The following is a 17,214-nucleotide window of genomic DNA, read 5'->3' as shown; positions in this document are numbered from 1 at the left end:
GACTGAAGACTTACACTATATGTGCACAGCTTGTGTTGGGAGTGCAATTTTCTGGAAGACAGGCCATGTCTCCTGGGACCTATTTGGGCAGTAATTTCATCCGGCCAGCCAGAACTTTGCACGCCCGCCGCATCGAATGTCGTCTGCTCAGTACGCCATCGCGAGGAAACCCTACATACCTCTGAATAAACATGGCAGATTTAAGACGCACTCGGGTGCACATTCAGTGGGAAATTGACTCAGAAATCGGCTGCGCACAGGTAGATTCGTTCCGCCAGGGCTTTGCTTTAAATGCCAGCTCTTGAGCTGATCTTTTCACCGTGTTAGATGGCAGCTTCCCAGGTAGGCTATGTTTTGTTTTGAAGCCAAACTTTCTAGATGAAGAAATTTGAATTTCGGGCGTACATGTCGTATTTTCTGTTTTCACTTCCATTGGTTCATTCTTACATGAAGACTCGCATTGTTGGTGTTTTATCGTCTTCAGATCAGTCCTGTTGGCCTGCTCGCAAGCAGTTTTTGATGTTACTGTATGTTTACTTCTTAAAATGTGGAATCATAACATTTCTTCAGAGGTTTGCATGAATGATGAACTTCTAGGTTGGAAATGCCCTCTTGTTGCCCAGCAGGTCTCATATGTACTAAATTTGCAACTGCAAACAGATGAAATGCCTATTGGTATCAAATGTTAGCAACCAGAATATAGCTAAAAATGTTGATAATTATGAATCATGAATTTGCTGTCTTGTAACAAAACTACTTTTCCATACTCTTCAAGCTTGGAACAGTATTAACAATCAGTATTCATGAATATTTAAACATGGTTCTTGAATTAGAAACCAAGCCATTTATCAATGGGTCTCTTTATCTCCAGGTTGTAAAATTATAATGTCAAAGATTTCAGCACACACATCTGTTTCTCACTATTTTAAATGCATTGAAATTTGTCAGCAGTAATTGATGGTGATAAAGGGGAGCAATAAAAAAAATGCTCGGAGTTGATTTGTATGGACAGAGTACTGTAGTTTCAGAAGCATTTCGTAAGCAAGGGAAATATCGTGCAGTGAATTTGCTGCATTTTGTCAGGAAGGTAGGGAGAGGAAATTAGTCAATTGAAATGCATTTTCTCTTCAGTAATATTCAGAGAGTGAATTAAACATTAGGTTGTAATTCTTTTTCCTGGAAGTTATGAAATAGTCTTTCGTGGCACGTGAGATGAATGCCTAAGTATGTGCTAATGATTTCTTGTGCATGGTCGAGAATGCATAGTATACACTGTACATTGGAGCAAAACGTCCCATGCCTCGTAAGACGTGGTTTACAGGTTATGGCATAATGAAGATAACAGTACAAAAAAAAAACCCTGTTGAATTCATTGTATTGTGCATATTTCTCATGAGAGGAAATATTCAGCAAAAACTTGAAGAGCATGACAATGAGCTATATTGTTGGTGAACAACCGTTCAGATTTAATGAGGCAAGTCTGTTAATTAATGGAATGCTTATTGGTTTCAAAATGTTAGCAGATGTAATGCAAATATGCATGTTGACTTGTGTTTATTCATGATGACCTTAACATCACTCATGTGGCCAAATTGGTATCTAAATACATTAAAGTCATCAATATTTTGAAGATTTATTTACATATTTTTTATTTTTTTATTTTCTTTTATTTTTAAGATTATGTGGATAGGCCCACAAAATAGTCTTCTTAACCAAGATTCTGCAAGTCATCTTTCAGTCATTGCTAGAGTACTATTATGATTAACAAAAGACATGCAATGATTGACAGACCTGCTGGGGGCATTTCATAAAGCTGTTCGTAAAGTTACGAACGACTTACGAGCGACTGGTGATTAGTTCTTGTGCTGACTTATGGAAATTCTGATAAGTATAGCACATCAGAACTGATCACCAGTCGTTCGTAAGTTGTTCGTAACTTTACGAACAGCTTTATGAAACAGGGCCCAGGGGGGTGTTTCATAAAGCTGTTTGTAAAGTTACGAACAACTTAAGTAAGTTTACTAACAGCTTTATGAAACACCCTGGTACAGCATCAATGCAATTTGGGTTTGAAAGTTGTTGTTTTTTTAATGGGAGTATGCAATAAATCTGAAAAAAAAAATCTGAAACAAAATTATTGTGAAATACATGGCATGTATTTGATTGAATCAAATACATGCTATGTATTTCACAATAATTTTTGTTTCAGATAGTATTCATTTTGCCACAGAAGTGATGTCGAGGGTATCATATTAAAATCAACAGAAGTCAACATGCATTTGCATTACATAGTTCCTTTAAACATCCAGTATCAATTTAGTCTGTGTTTGTGTGTATGTGTGTGTGTTTGTATAGCTCTCAGTGTACCATTTGATTTAATTTTATGCCCACTGTCGTCAAAGAAGCATCATGCATGAGTGTCCCTGGTCAAAACTGAACAGCGGGTAGTGACATTGAGAATGCTAGCTATAAAACCTTGCCTCCGAGATAGGGGAGTGAGGAAAGTGGGTCACCTTCCCGTCTGTGTGGGTGGTATGGTGTCGGCATGATACTGAAATGGCGCCATATTTGCCTTACATCGGGGTATCAGTGGAAATGATGAATTTGTGAGTGTCTATTAAAGTGGCAAAAGAGATGTGGATGCTATAAAATGGGCATTATGGGTGGCTGATATGGTAATGAATGATATGTACCACTTGTGTCTGTATTAGTTGATACTGCAGTCTGCACCTGCTATTAAAGAGACCATTAGGGAAGGATGGCACTGCAGATATTGGATTGTGACAAATAGTGCATTCAAAGAGAACATGTTTGAGGCCCATATTTGTGTTTTTGTACATTTTGTCATAGTACATATTGTAAATCTTGCTCTCTTGATGATGATTAGAATAACAACATAATAAACATGAAAGGGTGTGTACAGTTCTGGTGGAGGTGAGGATTTAGCTTTTAACGTTTTGCGAGATATTCAGAAACCACTCTATGAGATGTCAAAGAGCATGCAGTTCTAAGGGGTATCAAAAGTTTATTCGATGAAAATCGGTTTTGAAATGGCTGAGATATCCAAAAACAAGGTGAAACAAAGAGATCCTAATAAAGTTGTGGCATGTCGCCTTTTATTATTAGCACTTTTTTGGATATCTCAGCCATTTGAAAACCAATTTTCATCAAATAAATGTTGAATCCTTCTTAAAATTACATGCTCTTTCATATTTCATAAGAGGCTTTTCATTATCTCACTTAGGAATGTTCAAAACATGAATCCCCACCTCAACCAGTACTGTACAGTCCCTTTAATAATAATGATGATGATCATGATGATAATAGTAATGATGATAATACTTATTATTCTTATGATAGTAATGAAAATAATAATAATAATAATAATAATAATAATGATAATAATAATGATAATAATAATAATAATAATAATGATAATGATAATAATAATAATAATAATAATAAAATAAATAAACAATGATAATGATAATAATGATAATTATAACAATAATAGTATAATTATACATATAAAATCTTCTTTAAATCCAGGGTAGCCTCTTCAGTGTCATCACTTTTCTGCTAGAGGGCCCTACCGTTTTTACTGTTAATGTTGTCAGGTACCCATTTTGAAATACACTTCAAGGGTAGAAAGGGATATGGTGGATGAAAAACATCTTGTCCAAGGCTTGATGAGATTTGAACTCCAAAAGTCACAAGTCTTGTCTACTATTTGTTTGCCACAGTCAACCCCACAAACTTGGCCTGCATATGTTTACAAATTTGTTGGAAATATTTGTTGATACAGTATGTGTATCATTCTTGGTAATCATCTATTTTGAATCATACATGTTAAAGGCATAATTTACCATTTGCAGATGAAATAAAAACCCAGCATTAGTACTTCAAAATGGTTCTAAAACGTGAGTTAGGGATAAAAAGAATCAATGTAAAAATTTGAACAAGTATAATCGATGTTAAGGCTTGTTAATGTTAAATATTAAAAAAATATGAACAACAGTTATAATAAGGTGGGTTGGGGAGGATGGCCTGAGGGCCCAAGTCATTCAGTTGGCTCATTCCAGACCCGGACTGCCCAACCTGGTGCACCCTTACCACTTCAGTGTATGTTCTGATTTCGAAATATGTATTATGATATTTGTGAATGAAAGCCGAATAAATAATAATAATAATAATAATAATAATAATAATAATAATAATAATAATAATAATAATAATAATAATAATAATAATAATAATAATAATAATAATAATAATTATAATAGTAATAATAATTATAATAGTAATAACAAGAAGAAGAAGAAGAATGTTTCTAGGCTAAACCATCTACAGTTATGGTTTAATGAGAAAAATAGTGATATCTCTATACATAGGCTTTATTACAAAAATTTTATATGATAGGATGTTTTGTGATACAACTGGCCTACACATATATGCATCAAGTGATATCTTGAACACTTTTTAAATCACTGTTCCCAAAGATAAACAGGACCTTTAACTGACATAATGTTAGAGACACCCAACTTTTTAGTGATGAGATGGACAAGAAAATGACTCTACATATATGTCACTACTGTGCTACATGTACATGTAACGGCAGCTTACAGCTCATTAAGGCTGAAAACAAATTATTGGCCTTGGTAGATTGATATGCCTCAGTGAGCCTGCTCTCGATGATAAGTACACAAGATGTGTTATTTGCATACATGTGTGCCTGAATCTCCCTAATTGAAGCTCAGAGTACATCAGCACTCCACATTTTTATACATTATACATTGTACAGTACATGTATGTGTACATTGTACTGGCTCATCAAGAGTACAAAATTGTATGGTTTCCACACAAGCATGGCATTTCATTTTTTTTTTCCTTCAGTCACTATTTTACTATGTAGTGGAGGCATATTACTATCAGAGAATAATAGGCCAGGAAAATTTGAATCTTGAAATAACAATATAGTATTCACTTTTATTTTCATTTTTCACTGTAATTTTTTAACCAACATTTTTTTTTTTCATTTTGTTTTGTTTTTGTCACTGTAATTTGCTCCCTATCTGGTATAAACCTGCATGCAACATTTCAAAACAACAACAGCAACAAAAATCCGAAAAATTTAATCTCATCATTGGGTCTGGATGTGAATATTGTATGACTATATTCTCATTCAAATTTTGCTGAATTCTGTTTTCAGGAGAAAGTGGGTTAGCTTGCCAACGAGGCAGGCACTGACACCAAACTAGTTGGTGCATTTTAATAATGTCACAAAAGGCTAGTTAGATTCATACATTCTACTTTATTTGATTGATACATTCCACCTTATATTAATTATTTTTTTCACAGTATAGGTACAGTATTTTCAATGTTGCAACTGCCTATATGAGATATCATACTTTCAGATGAAGTGGAACCTGTCCTGAACGAAATGCACTTTTGCTTTTAAAAGAGAAGAAATCCTATCTATAGGTATAACAGCAGATGAAGCTGTTTACTGTACCATCAATTTTGTTATGTTCATTTTTTTTTGTGCTCACTTTAATGTGAAATGGCTTTATATAATGTTCTGTTTACTACTCAAAACAGCTTGGTTTTATTGAAGTTGTATATTAAAGGGAGGACTACAGTACTTTACATTAAATATGAAATAAGCCGCTGATAAAGTTTCGATTTCTTCATTAAGGACATAGTCAAATTACATGTATTTCTAACATCAATCTTTTGACTGCCTCTAGAGCAAATTTCTGCTTAAAAAAAATCCGTTCCTCAATATGCTTTCCTTTTTGGAAAGACGTAACTTGTATGAAAGGTACAAATTGTAGAAGAAAGCATTTGAACTTATTGGATCATGTCATATTGCTCAAGTGAATAAGAGGAGAAAAAAATCTACATTTAAGAAGAAAATCTAATCAGTAGAAAACTTACTCATGGCTTGGGAAGATTTCCAATCACGGTACAGCACACTATTTCTGTCACAAGCGTTCCTCAAGTAATCTTTTGGCAAATTTTACAAAGTGAATATTGTAGTGTTGTCCCCTGTAAATGGAGTATTGCTTCATTGTGGATAGCAGCCTGGAGTTGGAAAATAATAATAATCTTGATTGTGTAGCCTGCCCATCAAACTTTGACCGCTTTCATAATGTTTTTGCAACCTCTCCTTTCAATGAATTTATGCTTTAAACTTGATGTCTTTGGCTCTCCAAGGAAAAAATCTATATCTTCATATATCTTGTATAGGAATAAATGTCTAGAATTTTCAATGAGGATAGAGCTGTTTTTTTTTTTTTTTTAAATTGGCAACAACAGAGTGTTGTTCACAGTATATGGAACCGTATAATCTCAAAGCAGAAGACCTTGTTTTCAATTGAAAATTTTTGATAATGTAAATGGAATTTTAGTTAGACATGATCAATTGCAGATGACAGATCATGTGCAGCAAGGCAGGTGTTCCACAACAACAGCAAAACAATGTCTCGACAGAAAAAAATAATTTGACTGATGAAATGAATTCAGAGTACTGAACTTCCATGTGTTGTTGTGGAACTTCAAAGAAAGAAGAAGGATCGTGCAGCAATACTTGAAATGTCAATTTGCTTTTTAAAATTCACTTTCAGCTAAGATCTCATATATTCTAATAACCCTGCTACATGTAGTCTTAGAATTTACCAGGTGGCCCAGAAATATTGAAAGGGGTTGGGGCCTTGCTGTTATAAAAATTATGTCAACTGTCGTCAACGAGGCAGGCAAATCTTGAATCAGAAATGCCGTGGTCCAAAAGTTCAGAGAAAATGAAATAATGATATGACCATTAGACTCCTTAACCGGTCTTATAGGATTTTATGAATAGGATTCCATCACTCAAATAGAAGAAACACCATTTTATTTTTTGATATTCTACCCCTTTTTTCTTTTTTTTTCTCTCCCCCCTTTTTTAAAACTATCATGATGGAATACTGTGATTTGTGATCATATTTATTTCTGTTACGTAACTTATGAAAATCAATAAAGACATTAATAAAAAAAAGAGAAAAGATGGCATGCAACTTTACCATATAATATTCGCATGAGATACCAGCAAGTGACGTATGTTCCCACCCTCGACAATAATGCTCACAGGGTAACTGCAATTTAAACAGCATGTTTGGGGTATTACGTGTACAATGTACATGTATATTGAATTTTTTCTACATTGCTTTATCGTACAGAACAAAAAAAGTCAAGTGACATATTGATGTAAATTTATGTCTCATACTAATCTATTGTTTTCCATGTAATTCAATATGGCAGAACTAAACTTGATATGGATAGGAAGACACACGTTGATCATATATCAGATCTGAGAGCAGTTGTGACAAGGACAGATTATTATTTGTGTGTGTGTGTGTGTGTGTGTGTGTGTGTGCAGTGCAGAACTACACTTGTACAATGTGACCATGATTATGTGTTGAGTTTAGCATACAATTGCATTCTCATCCATACAGCATACTTCAGATACGACTGATATATTTAATAGTATATGAAGTGAACATCTTGAGCTTCAATGGTACACTAGTCTGCAGTGTCTGCATGTGTGTATTTGAATGTATGATTACTTAGAAACTAAACTGTGATCAGTTTAAGACAGATGGTGGAAATGCACAATGTACCCTTTTCCTATGTTGTGTCATTGCTTGACTGTATAATATGGATGGTGGTATTATAAAAACAAAATTCAGTAGCACTGTGCTATTTCCATACAAGAACTGCCATCAGTTCGATCTGTCAATTTTCCACCTCTTTTCACTGCTTTGAGCACAAATGTGTGTGTAGCAGACGGAGATGCTTGTTTCAATAGACAGATCTATATTTAGGCCTTAACCAGTGGGTATTGCTCACCCGGTTTGTATGCGATACCACAATGTTGGCAAGCAGACCTCCTGAGTGTACATAAGGTGCTTGAAGCTTTAAATGTACTGTATGTACTAGTGTATTATCACTTGAGCATAAAGGCCCCTTTGCTTAAAACTCGAGTAGCTTTAAAACTGTTAAAACTTGCAACCAATCTTGACTATTAGGGGTTTGGGGGGCTTTGACTGTGTGGTAATGTTGCTACATGTATGGTAGTTACCATTGATTGTAAAGTTACTATGGATTCATGCAATAGGGCACTGAAAGTAAGTGATGAAATTTTGATATCATTTTCCTGTATTTTTATTTCGCAGGGGTTCATATTCGTTGTTACAGTTTTGTTGTTGTTGATTTTGGGTCTTCTTCTTTTTTCTTCTTTTTTGATGAAGAATGGATAATGTTTAACTAATGGAAATATTTGATTTTTTCTAGGGACATTGTAAACAGTAAAAAAAAAAGTTAACATTTGTGCAACTACATTTGTACATTTCTATTCTAGCTCAGTGTAAAACAGCAAGAGCTTCTCTGTCTAGTTTTTTGCTTTATTTTTTATTTGTTTTTGAAGAGCTAAAGTGTGTGTGTGTGTGTGTGTATGAGCAAAACAATCAAGCATGGGCTCATACTGCAATATCTACATTTTGTGTATACTATACCACAATGTTGACTATGTACAGTACTCCTCGGTTCAGTGATGCATTGGAGGTGGTGATAAAAGCATACGGTGCTGTACATCATAGATGCAGAGTGGATCAGCATTGATTTACAATGATGGCTGCATTGTGATTGAGCTGTCAGCCATTTTATTGCTGTTCATGGAAGTAGAAATGATTTTGCCTTGAGGGGCTTCAGGACACATAACACAAGTTTCCCGTACTATACACTGTTAGGGCATTGCTATGACTTGTATGTTCACATCTTCAGTAGTAGTAAATGGGAAGTACGTACTTAGTCAAAATCTGTATAAATAGTGATGTATTTAGATTTTTTTCTTGTGTAATCTGTTCACATGCTTGGTATAATTCACAATGGATATTTCTAAGTGTGGTACTTGTATTCTCTTCTTTTTTTTTCTTTTTTTGTTAATCAAATGAACAAGAGAGGCAGCATGCAATGTTCCCTGCTGAAATGTAGAGGTGGTGAGCTTCCATCCCGTCTGCGACAGCAGTCTCCAAAAAGAAAAAATCGAAAGGTCCATGGTGTCACGTTGCCCGTATCACTCATCTCCCCTTTCCGCTCTGAGCGGTCTCCATTAGCGCTCCCTGCTCCAGCTCACTTTAATCCCATGTTTGGACTGCAGCTCTGTAGCAGGCGTCCTCCAGTTCTGTGGGGGCCGACGACGATAACGTCACACTTTCGGGGAGCAGGAAGCGGCTGGCCATCGTCGGAGGAGGAGTGTTGTCCCACTCGGATGTGAATTGCTGGCAAAATGCTTGGTCCGAAATGCCCCTCAGCACAGTGCATTCAGAAAACAACACTTTGTAGTCTTCACTTACCTAGTGTCTGGCTGGGCTGTCACGTGTATACATGTATCATATATGCTGTCCTTGCCTGAGGCACAGAGTCCTGTGTCAAAACAACACACCCTTTCTGCTGTTGATATCCTGAACTTGAAATTTGACAATAATAAAAAAAAAAAGAAATAGAAAATGTAAAGCTATACCTCATGCAGGATCCAGAAGTAGGGCATTATTACTCTCCGAGGACATTTTTGGGCACTGTCCTGATTAATTGCACACTGTTGCTACTGTACTTTAATAGCAAGAAAAATGCAATTGCAAATTTAGAGTATATGCCAGACAGGCAGAGAGGAAATACATGTCAGTATTTAGCAGTTTTCTTTTTTCTTTTTGTTTTTTGTTTTTTAATTCTGTTGAGCTAGTGATCCTGTGTCACAACAACAGCTTGTTCAAAAACATAATTTTATGCGATTTTACAATGTACAAATGTTGCTTGGTACTATATTTGATTCAACTTCTGAAAATTGATTGATGGAATTGAAAAAGAAAATAAATGGTGGAATCATGGTGTAATCACCACTGTATTAATCATTGTAAAGAAATGAGCTTTTAAACTCTGGTTTTACAAGGAGCAAATAACTTGGCAAAGTGGCTTTTTAAAAATTCATACACGTACTGAAAGCTAGTCAATCTGGTAAATGATGCCATGATGGGCACCATGTGATAAGGACATCTTGTCAATTATTAATTTTGATGTACGTCAAGCTCAGTCTTAAAATTTAAACATTAACTTACAAAATTATAGCTTCTCCAGTTGAGCTGACCCTTTTGTATGCAATATGTGACCACAGAAAACGAAAGCCATTTGGCAGACCCTACAGGCACCAGTGATCTGCTAAAAAGTGTTAATTGCAAAGCGTCATGTTTTTTTCAGCAGTTTGATTGAATTACCTCGTGATGGAGGGGTTTGTGTCCTCTCCTGCTGTTGCGACGCCACCAAATTGAATCTAATCCAGTGTGCAATGACCCCCGTGTATACTCCTACTTTCACACATGTGGATCATCAGTCTGAAATGTTCATCACAGCGCTCGGTCATAAGCTGGCATTACACGCACATTTTACTATGCAAAGTACAAGCATAAACATTCTTGTGCTTTCCTGCATAATTTAGGCATTGCATCATGTGATATTCAATATGTTTATTTATTTATTCATTTTGTTAATCCATCCTTGTTCTGGTGAAGTACATTACAGGGTACACTGTATGGCAGCAGTATCTTGACAATGATTTTCTGTCTATCAATGCCAGATTTACAAAGACTACTACTACTAGAGAATTGCACTATAAATCACTTTGAATTCAGTGAGTGGCTTGTATTTGGACATTTTATGTACACGTATGTATGAAATACTTCACTGATTTGGTTTTTTTTGGTAATGTTTGTAGCCAATTTCTGTTCAGTTTGATTCGAAATGTCAGTTGTTGAATTTTCAACATGCACACTGCATTCAACAAACAGGATGTTCAGACACAAAAAAAAATTATGCTGGAATGGCATAGCTATAATATACTAAAACGGTATAGCAATATACAGCTGTAACAATGATGAATTTACAAGTGTGTATATGTTTGAATTTTGACTAATGAAACGACATGTAACTAAATGATGTATAACGCAACAACGGTCAGAGCATCGTTTCAAACTAGATCTTGATAACGAATCAGCATTCCATCGTGTCCATTGTGCATCTGAATGTACACGTATGGCAACCATAGAAGGGTATAACTGGGCGGGGCTTTAATGGGAGCGCGCATGAAAGGTGACCCCATAGCTATCACTCATGACCATAACAGCATGCACAGTGGGAAACTGCACATCAATGTGACATTTTCCAGAACGGTCAAGATTAACGTCTGAACGGTCTTTCGGCTATACGATGATTCTTTATGAATAAAGGTTGTTTCTTTATCCAGTTTTGGTGTAAACTGGCTTGCGTCTGAACAAGGAGAGAGCCTTTAGAGTTGTGTGTTTCTTGAGACTCCCTGTGTTTTGATAACACTGGTAACATTGTACAAACAGCATGTGGCTGAAAACTTTATGATCCACCTCGGATGACTCTGTGAGAGCTACAAATTTGTACATATAAATTTCACATACCAGTATTCAATCACTAGTAGTCTCTTGGCCAGTTTGAATGATCAGCGATCATTGACCACAGTGATATATACATAATAATTGACGAGGGACGGTGAAATCTGTGGCTTGAGTATCCACCACATTTTCCTCCCCTATTGCCCTAGGGAGTCTTCCCTTTACAGGCATCATTCCCTGGCCCTCTCAACCTGTGGTCTAATCACCGCTCCACTCTCTCTTCCCCCAAAGACTGAGCCCCCCCCCCCCCCTTTCCCCTCGGAAAGTGATTTATCGAAATTGAGCGTTACCACTGGAGATAGCCTAACTGCCGCACATAAATCAAAGCACTTCAATATGATCAATCCTTGGTTTCCTCTCAGGAGCAGTCGCAAAGGGCATTGGGAAATGAGGAGTTTTGTGCCCCCCCCCCCCCCCACCATCCTTGGTTTGTAGTTCAGCATGAGACATTTGTGGGCATGGGACGTTCATTTTCCTTCTCGATGAGTTTTGAAATGATCCTGCTGTAATTGAACCTCGCAACAAGTTGACGATCATGAGTCTGCAGGGTATACTGTTTGCACCAAATATTTCACGGGTTTGTATTTCTGTGAATTTCGCTAGTCAGGTGCTATTCACGAAATTAAAGACACACGAAAATATTAACTCTGATCCCGATGTGAATGTGACGTACGTGTTTACACTTCTTTGTTCAGTACAGGACTCCACGATTGCGAATTTAACCACTTGCGAAATCGTCAGGAATTCCCGACCTGCGAAATATATGGCGTATACAGTATACATGATGTAACTTCAAGACGAGCTTAAAGTGTAGATGAGAATCTTTGTAATTATTGTATGTCAAGAAATTTTCCAGTGTTTCCAAATGAAATTATTCCGAAATCCTTCCATCCTCTTCTGAATTGAAAATGACCTGCTATTATACAAGATATATGCATTTCTTATTTAATCATGACTTTATTCAAGTTTAAGACAATGAGTATTAAACATAATTATGTACATTGCACACATACAGAGACTACAATGTAGATCCACTGTTCCATGCCAATGAAATGGATGGCAGGTTAAAAGAACTTGCATGGGTTACAAAATTATCAACTGGTATTGAAAATTACAGTACTACAGCACAGAGTACAAGTACACCATCTTAGATTTAATCTAAAGTATTCATAAATGATAATACAGCAGTAAAGTGGCAGGTATGTATGTATGTGTGTATGTGTGTGTGTGTCTGTATGTGTCTGTGTATTTGAAAAAGACTGTGCATCGAGTAAACAAAATTAACAAATTTTGTTTTGCTCTATTTTGTTGTGTCTGCAATATATGATCTGTTTGTTATTAAAGCTTTATGATTATACATGCTTGGAAGCAGTGACAAATACACATCGAAGGTCTAGATGAATAGTATGCTGTTATCTACTGATAGATCTACCAAAAAATGTTAGTGTGCATTTTAATTTTGCAAATTTTGCCAGAGCCAAGATTCATGAAATTAAAACGCATACAAAAGTTCTTTTCAACACTATATAATACATTGAATGCCATTGGCAATTCGTGGAAATTTCATGCTGGGAAATATCTTGCTTTGCAGTGTTTGTGTACATACAAGCATTTGTATTTTGTTTGTAATATCAACAAAGCAAAAAAGGGGAGAAAAAATAACTATAGACCTAGCGGTGGTTTACTCTGTCAGTCCCATCAGCAGCATATTTATCTAAAATTAAAAGTATCTTAGGCTGGTGGCCATGAGAGGGTTCACAGACAAAAGGTATTTCACTGTGCCTCCCACAAAGGGTGTAAAATAAAGTATTGTTAGTAACATCACTCATGTGCTGTAAATTCAATATTTTAAGCAGCATCTTCATTACCATATGGCTAGAATTGATGCAAATTTGTAATGGCATGAAATTTTGTCGTTTACAACCTCTCAGAAAATGAAGTGCTATTCATGTACAGTGATTTAGTGTTGCATTTAAGTCACTGATGATATGTTTCAATTGTGGAAATAATTATATCATCCAGAGTCGGAAAGCCTGTAATCTGTGAGGAGCACAGTGGAAAGGACTTCTTTTTCTTGGACTCTGATGACGTTTACTGCTAAAGCTCGATATTGTAAAAAGCACCACGTGCATTGTATGAGGTCATTCTATTATTAGTTAAATACTGCTGCCACAGCAGTAGATTGAGAGATAGTGACTGTACAGGGCATCATGTAAATTAGGGCTAGCAGGAAGGCCATTAAAGCTAAGGAGAGAAGTTAATATCATATCAGATGGATATCTAAGGTTTGCGGAGATTGCCCCGTAAAAAGTACGAGAGTAATTTGTCTCATGCCTTCTTATGGTGATGCTCTCAGAATTCAATTAAAGGATTTCAGAGGAGAAAATGGATACAACAATTCTGCAGACACTGTTTTTAGACAATTTGTAAAGACTGTCTTCCCAACAGGGAAAAACCAACCCTCAATCGAAGGTTTGATATATGAAGCTTGCTATGACAAGAACAGAAAGAGAGAGCTCTAGAGAGAGAAGATGGGGGGGGGGGGGGATGGGAGAAGGGCAGAGTGTAAGATGTATGAAGATGACGTATCTTGTAGCGGAAAAACCATGGTAACCATAGCAGCAAATCAAATTTCATTGACAAAGCGAGAGGGGTTTTTTTTCCCCTCTTCTTCTTTTTCTCATTCTGTGTTTTTGAGAGGGTCAGATCTGTTGTGATAAGGACTAGGAAGCGTGCTGGTTTATCAATGACAGACAATTTGCATCTGGTGATGTTTGTATCTCACTGCGTTGCCAGGAGCATTACGATGGCTATCATGCAGCTCAAAGCAGTAAGACTGGTCTGTCAGGATTAATTCTAATATTTTCATTAAAAAAAAAACTAACTGCAGTTGTTGACTTGAATGCAATATCTGCATGAAAATTGTTGGCTTTTTTTTTTTACTTGAACTACTTACCATTATACCTGGCCCACACATTGCGCTGGCGGTATATCTTCAAGGACTTGTGAGAATGCAGGATGTAGAGATGGAGAGGGAGAGGGAGAGAGGGAAGAGATATGTGTATAACAGCTCTCAAATTGTTCACTTATTTTCATCTTCATTTTTCATACAAGGTAAAACTTTTCCTTTTTGTGTTTGAAATGAATAAGAGCTTTCATAATCTCAGTCAATGTTTGATTATGTGACATTACAGTATGTATACAGGTAGTGCCTTTTTAGAGGTGTAATATACACCGTAATGCTTGATACAACCCCCTGTGTTGCATTTTGCTGTTACAGAGATAAATAATATTTTTCCCAAGTGCGTGCAGTTTTGAGGGAAAATATTGTCTCAAGGGGAAAATGTAACTCCCAATTGCCTAAAATTGACTGTAAGTGTAACAATATTATACGGATTCATGCAAGATAGTATTTGTCAAATCAAGAGGTCTACATAAATTCACATCATTTCATTCTAGCCCTATCAGCAGTCAGTCAAATTCTTGAAATGTAATTACCGGTACCCAGGTGCCTGAAGTGACCAGCCACTGCACACAATATAGCAGTTTTGATCCTTGCTACATTAGTCGTGTGATTGCATAATGACCAATCACTGCCCAGTATATTACAAGCATGTAGACCATTTGATAATTTACTGGGTATGCCTTGTTGACTCTGCACCCTGACAATTTATGTCACCAGTTGCCACCAAAACTTCCCATACTTTGCGATTCAATTTAGGATCACAAATCATAGCACAGAGGAAATGATTTGACATTTATGCATATCAATCAATCATGTTGATCAGTTAGATTCAGGTGACAATTCCAGTTTTCTTGTTTGACAATGTCCCTAAATGGTCACTTTGACTGAGCTTACTGCACAGAGCACTTTCACGTGGCACACAGAACGCACTTCGCCGGCGGAGCAAAGGCCAATTTAGCCCCCGTACAGCCGCTTGTGCCTGTTTATGCACACTTGCCTTTTGTCTGTCAGCGGAGGGGTTGGCATGGCAACCATGACAGCTGATGGGACCGAGCTGGGAGTTGACTTTATTGAAGATGAAATTGCTCTCTCCCCGGAGGATTTCTTCCGTCTCTCCTCCTCTCCCCGACTCCCCCCTCTCCTGTGTGTTTTCATTGCCAATATTAAAAGAGCCTCTTCCAGCCCGTTGGCCGTTTTCATTCAATTTATCATAACGGGTCACAAGAGCAATCTCGCTGACCCTGTAGGCATGATATTGATCCATTGTTTCATGGAAGCAAATTATCTTGGGGATAACAAAGTGGAACGCACTACACATTGCAGACTGCTCAGCAGACAGACAGACAATCCTAGAATGTACAGTAGTGCCAGTGTTTCCAGTTGAAGAGGTATTGAAATAATGTATTAGTAGACTGAAAACAGTGTAGCCCATCTCTTTGAATAAGTTGGTACTGGTCGTAAAAATCCCCCCCAAAAAAAAAAGAAAAAAAAAAAAAAAAAAGAAAAAGACGTGCAGCCACAGTTTACCATGAATATTCCCAAATTTCCTTCCGTTCTGTACAAGTGACCAGTCTCAAGTATAAAATTTTTGAAAAAAAAAATTTTTTTTAGAGGTATTAATCTCATTTTAGTAAATACTTCACAGTAATTAGTACGTTGTGAAATATACATTGTACCCACCATCAAGAAATACAGCAAGGCCTATAAATTGAAGCATTGCTCACGTCATGTCTGTCACTAATAAAGCATGCATTAAAGGTATTACAGACCACTCACCATGCATTTATCAGAATAGTAATGTTCACTAGATGCCTTTGTGTATACATTTTTCTGAGTCCTCAGTTTCTTCATGAGCAATGCGATCCACAGCAGGGTTTTACATTGAACTTGCATCACTTCTGACCATGTGCTAGAAGTCTGGAATGCTAGTTTTAAAGGATACAATGTACAGTAGCTGTCTGTCTTCAGAGTTTTGCAGTGTGCGTGATTCCAAGGTAACATTCAACATCAGGGTCACTCTTGTGCTTGAACTGCAATAGACTTTTGTAGTGCGGGCAGTGCTATGAATTTCAGCTTTTGTTTGTTTGTTTGTTTGTTTTTTTAAGAGCATTGTGCTACAGTAATTGGCAGTTTTCTAATATTCACAAGGTGATAATAGCATAATGACTGTCAACTGTAAAGTGTCGTGGCAGCGACAACAGGCAGCCAAGCCAGTCATGTGCCCTGCAGAAGGGCCCTAGCATGGTACCGTTGACATTATGCTATGTATAAAGGCCCTTCTGCCATGCATAGTTGTTGGAAATGACTGCAAGCCCAGTCATTGTTTCATGGAAGAACCCAATGGCAGACTCGTCAAAGTTTGGCAAACCTGCTAGAATTTATGGATTTGATCCCTGTAGTGTAGTAAATTCTAGCTACCAGTACCAGTCAGTCTTTCATGCCAAGAGAAATCAAATAGTCGCCAGTGCAACTCCCACTAGAGGTTGCCACTTGTCGCACAAGCAGGTGTGAGACCTCCACTTCTCACCATTAGCAGCGAACCCCCTCATTTTAATTACAGTACGTGACAAATGACAGAGTTGCATTTGCCATTTATTCTCACCAATCCCAGTTCTGCAATGATGATGAGAAAATGAGCGGGTGTAATTCTAGGTGGATTGCCAACCACAAGATATTTTATTTGCACATGAGATTTGCAACAAGTTTAGCAGCTTCTGTGTGAGTGAAGAGTTAAGTGCT

This window comes from Diadema antillarum, unplaced genomic scaffold (genome assembly GCF_040938485.1).
Source record: "Diadema antillarum isolate AM-2024a unplaced genomic scaffold, OU_Dant_1.0 seq00000035_RagTag, whole genome shotgun sequence".
Classification (NCBI taxonomy): Eukaryota; Metazoa; Echinodermata; class Echinoidea; order Diadematoida; family Diadematidae; genus Diadema; species Diadema antillarum.
This window is presented reverse-complemented; position numbering follows the sequence as displayed.